Source organism: Nicotiana sylvestris, chromosome 8 (genome assembly GCF_000393655.2).
Source record: "Nicotiana sylvestris chromosome 8, ASM39365v2, whole genome shotgun sequence".
Taxonomy (NCBI): Eukaryota; Viridiplantae; Streptophyta; class Magnoliopsida; order Solanales; family Solanaceae; genus Nicotiana; species Nicotiana sylvestris.
The window spans coordinates 71,152,298-71,158,345 of NC_091064.1; positions in this window are offsets into that span (position 1 = coordinate 71,152,298).

Below are 6,048 nucleotides of genomic sequence, written 5' to 3' on the forward strand. Positions count from 1 at the left end.
CTTCTGCGATCAAATCCTCCGCTTATGCGGCGCCGCACCTGCGGTCTCCAATCCACAGGTGCGAAAATACCAGAAGCAGCAAATTCAGCAGCTGCAACAAATTCCAAACCTTTCCGTCAACCATCCAAAATCACCCCGAGGCCCCTAGGACCTCAACCAAAAACACAAACATATCCTAATACCTTATTCAAACTTGTACCAATCTTCAAAACACCTCAAACAATATCAAATCAACCAAAACACATCGAATTCAAGCCAAACTTTCTAAAATCTTCCGAATTCCACTTTTGATCAGAAACCCAACCAAACTACATCCGAATGACCTGAAATTTTACACACACATCCCAAATGACACGGCGGAACTACTACAACTCTCGGAATTCCATTCTGACCCCTATACCAAAATCTCGCCTATCAATCGGAAATCGCCAAAATAACAACTTCGCCAATTCAAGCCTAAATCTACTCTAAACCTCTAAAACTCATTCTGATCATGCGCCAAAGTCACAAATCACCTCCCAAAGCTAACGAACCCTCGGAACTCACATCCGAGCCCACTAACACATAAGTCAATGTCTTGACTTTTCCCACTTAAACTTTCTTAAAAGAGACAAAGTGTCTCAAAACTTACCAAAATCATCTCGGATTTGATCCGACCAACCCGATGCCACATAACACGGATAAACAAAGCATAAAGAAGCAGAAATGGGGGAAAATGGATTGGTAACTCATGAGACGATGGGTCGGGTCGTCACATGCTCCCCAACTTAAACAAAAGTTCGTCCGCGAACGAATCAAGAAACATACCTGAAGCCTCAAATAAGTAAGGATATCTGCTCTGCATCTCCCGCTCGGTCTCCCACGTAGCCTCCTCTACGGGCCGACATCTCCACTACACTTTCACCGAAGCTATATCCTTTGACCTCAACTTTCGATCCTAACGACCCAAAATAGCTACTGGCTCCACATCATAAGTCAAATCATCATCCAACTGAACTGTGCTGAAATCCAAAACATGAGACGGGTCCCCAATATACTTCATGAGCATAGAAACATGAAATACCGGATGCACACTCGATAAGCTGGGTGGCAAAGCAAGCTCATAAGCCACCTTCCCAATCCTCTGAAGCACCTTAAAAGGCCCAATGAATTGCGGACTCAATTTCCCTTTCTTTCCAAATCTCATAACACCCTTCATGGGCGAAACCTTCAACAGAACCTTTTCATCAACCATGTAGGACACATCTCGAACCTTCCCATCAGCATAACTCTTTTGCCTCGACTGCGCTGTACGAAGTCTCTCCTGAACCACCTTCACCATTTCTAAGGCATCATTTACCAAGTCTGTCCCCAATAGCGTAGCCTCACCAGGCTCGAACCAACCAACTGGAGATCTACACTGCCTCCCATACAAAGCCGCATATAGAGCTATCTGAATACTCGACTAGTAGCTGTTGTTATAAGCAAACTCTACAAGTGGTAGAAACTGATCCCATGACCCTTTGAAATCAATGACACAAGCACGCAACATATCCTCCAATATCTAAATAGTGCGCTCGGACTGCCCGTCCGTCTGAGGGTGAAAAGCTGTGCTCAACTCAACCTGAGTACCCAACTCTCGCTGCACAGACCTCCACAACTGCGATGTAAACTGAGTGACCCTATCTGAAATGATGGAAACTGGGACACCATGCAAACGAATAATCTCTCGGATATAGATCTTCGCCAACCGCTCTGAAGAATAGGTAGTACACACAGGAATGAAGTGCGCAGACTTGGTCAGCCGATCCACAATCACCCAAGTAGCATCGAACTTCCTCAAAGTCCGTGGAAGTCTAACTACAAAGTCCCAAAGTCCATAATGATCCTCTCCCACTTCCACTCTAGAATATCTATCCGCTGAAGCAAGTCACCCGGTCTCTGATGCTTATATTTCACCTGCTGACAATTGAGACACCGAGCTACAAATCCCACAATATCTTTCTTCATTCTTCTCCACCAGTATTTCTATCTCAGATCCTGATACATCTTCACGGCTCTTGGATGATTGGAATACCACGAGCTATGGGCCTCCTCCAGAATCAACTCCCGAAGCCCATCCACATTAGGCACACAAATCCAACCCTACATCCTCAGCACCCCATCATCACCAATGGTCACATCTCTGGCATCATCATGCTGAACTCTATCCTTAAGGACAAGAAAATGCGGATCATTATACTGGTGCTCTCTGATGCGATCATATAAAGAAGACCAAGAAACCACACAAGCCAATACCCGACTGGGCTCTGAAATATCCAACCTCACTAACCGATTGGCCAAGGCCTTAATATCAACTGCAAGAGGTCTCTCCCCAACTGGAATATATGCAATACTCCCCATACCCACCGCCTTTCGTTTAAAGGCATCGGTGTCTTCAATGCGTGAATGATGGCAGCCAACTCTAAATCATGAACGGGGTAGTTCTTCTCATGGGGCTTCAACTGACGAGAAGCATAAGCAATAACTCTACCCTCTTACATCAATACACCACCATTGCCAACTCTCGAAGAATCACAATACATGCTGTATGAACCTAAAGCTGATGGCAAAACTAACACTGGAGTTGCAGTCAAAGCTGTCTTGAGCTTCTGAAAGCTCTCCTCACACTCGTCCGATCATACAAATGAAGTACCCTTCTGAGTCAACTTGGTCAAGGGCTATGCGATAAATGAGAATCCCTAAACAAAATAGAGATAATAACCCGCCAAACCAAGAAAGCTATGAATTTCTGTGGCTGAGGACGGTCAAGGCCAACTTTGTACTGCCTCTATCTTCTTCGGATCAACCTAAATACCCTCGTTGGACACCACGTGCACCAAGAAAGCCATTGAACTGAGCCATAACACACACTTAGAGAATTTTGCATAAAGCTACTCCTCTCTCAATCCCTGCAACACAACTCTCAAATGCTATGTGTGCTCCTCCTGACTACGCAAATATACCAGAATATCATCAATGAAGACTATGACAAACGAGTCAAGATAAGGCCGGAATACGCTTTTCATCAAATGCATGAACGCTTTTGGGGCATTGGTCAGCCCAAAAGACATCACTAAGAACTCATAATGACCATATCGGGTCTTGAAAGCTGTCTTAACAATTTTTGAGTCCCTGATCTTCAACTAGTAATAACTTGAACGGAGATCAATCTTGGAGACTACTCTCGCTATATGAAGCTGGTCAAACAAATAATAAATGCGAGGAAAAGGATACTTTTTCTTAATTGTTACCTTGTTCAATTGCCTATAATCAATACACATCCTCATAGTACCATCCTTCTTCTTCACAAATAGAACCAGCGTACCCTAAGGTGACACACTAGGCCGAATGAACCCTTTATCAAGGAGTTCCTAAAGCTGCTCCTTTAATTCCTTCAACTTTGTTGGTGCCATACGATACGGCAGAAGAGAAATGGGCTGAGTGTCCGGCACTAGGTCAATACCAAAATCAATATCCCTATCCGGTGGCATATCCGGCAGGTCTGTAGGAAACACATCAGGAAAATCCCTCACAACTGGAATAGAATCAATACTGGGATTCTCAACACCGACATCCCTCACAAAGGCTAGATACGAGAGACAACCCTTCCCAATCATACGCTGGGCTTTCAAGAATGAGATCACTCTACTAGGAACATAACCAGTCATACCTCGCCACTCAATCTTTAGCACACCCGGTATAGCCAATGTGACTGTCTTAACATGATAGTCCAGAATAGCACAACACGGAGATAGCCAATCCATACCCAAAATGACATTGAAATCCACTATACACAATAATAAAAGATCCACAGGGGTCTGATGAGAACTGTGAGAACCATGACCCGATAATGCCCCATAATAACCTAGGCAAACTGGCTAAGCATGCGTGAATAGACGACTTTGTCGTGCTGAAACTGACCCTTCGAAGGAATACCACTGTGACTACCAGATCCTTGAGGCCTCTTTGCCTCCCTCTCCTCTTGCTTCTAGCGACGAACAAACTTAATCTCATGGGCAATATCCACAACCTCCTCGAAAGTAGCACCAATCACCCTATCCCTGGTCATGAGAATACGAAGTGAGGCCATCAACAAACCTCTTAATACTCTCTCTATCTGTCGGAACCATCCAAATAGCGTGACAAGCTAACTCGGAGAACCCTATCTCGTACTGCATCACAATCATCTCTCCCTGATTTCTTCAGAATAATCATGGATTGAAAATTCATCTTCAAACATACTATCAATGATTCTTTCAAATATGATACCTTATAAGTCTCTATTTAACTTAACCACCATTAAAATAGTGATTAACAGTTTTTCATCGAGAAAGGTTGTGTAGAAATTCATAATCAATCTAAGTATTCACGGGATAAGAAATCCGAAAGACAATTATCAATTCCCTTTTTATACAGAATTTCAAAATCAAAAGGCCCTAGTTGAGCTTGCCATTTAGCAAATAGTAATTTTGAAGCATCATGTTTAAATTTTTTGTTAAACATATACTTAACAGATTGAGCATCAATTTTTATCAAAAACTTTTGATTATACAAATCATCTTGAAATTTTAACACACATTTAACAATAGTTAACATTTCATGAGCCACAATAGCATATTTTTTCTGGGCTTCAGTACATTTGCCAGAGTGAAATCTTATCAGATATTCACAATTATTACTGAGATTTACTTGTTTCAAAATCCCACCGTAGCCAATATTGGACGCATCTGTCTCAATAATTTTCTGTCATGCAGGATTAGCAAGAGTTAAGCAAGGTAGAGACTTAACACGTTGCTTAACAGTTTTGACTAACATAGTATGAATGTTAGTCCACGGTTGTTTATAGCCCTTTTTTAGTCTATCCTATAAAGGGGCTAAATCTCGAGATAGACTCTTATAGAAAGGGGATATATAATTGAGACTTCCCAAAATCTTTGTAATTGAGTCTTATCAGTAATAATATCAAGAAATTTTGATACAAAGTCAATTGATCTTTGAATAGGAGTATTTTTTACTTGGCATAAATTATGGACTAAAAATCGAATGTCAATTTGGAATAAACTCATTTTTTATTTAGAAATAACTAAACCATTTTGTATAACAATTTTTTTAAAAATACCAAGATGCTTAATATACATCTCAAAGGCTTTAGAGAATAGCAAAATATCGTCAATATAAACGATGATAAAATCCAAGTAAAGATTAAAAATATCATTCATTATTTTCTGAAATTTAGAAGGAGCGTTTTTCAAACCAAAAGGCATGACATTCCACTCATATTGACCAAATGAAACATTGAAAGCAGTCCTATAAGTACGTTCTTTAAAAATTTGAATATTCTAATATCCAGATTTTAAATCAAATTTTGAAAATATATTGGCATTATATAATCTAGATAACAAATCCCTTTTGTTGGGGATAGGATACCTAATCCATTTCAAATATTTATTCAGAGGTTTATAATTTATGACTAATCTAGGAACGCCACATTCCTTCTATACAGCATTGTTTACATAAAATGTAGAACAAGACCAAGGAGATTTTGAAGGTTTTATCAAACCCTTTTGTAACAAATTATCAATTTCTTTTTTGCAGAATTCGACCAATTCAGCGTTCATCTGGCAAGGTCGAGATTTAGTAAGAATATCATCCTTGGAGAAGTTTTCTTCATAAGGAAGACTGACAATATGCCTTTTCCGATTCCAAAAAGGCACTAGGATGATCGGCACAAATATCAACAACCATTTGTTCAACAATCAATTTAATCTTTTGCTGAACTTTAGCAGATTGTAGAGTATCGAATATTTTCATACTCAATACTTCTAATTGCAAGGAATCAATATGTCTCTGCTTCATATTAATCAAAGTATTAATATCTCTAGTTACGAGATCTGTAACAAAAGAATAACTTATATTTTTGTCTTGATAAGTAGCAATAAAACCTTTCGAGTATATGCTAGTAAAAGGATAAATAACATTAATAAAAGGAGTTCCAAGTATAATAGGAGGATATAACTGGTTTTTTAC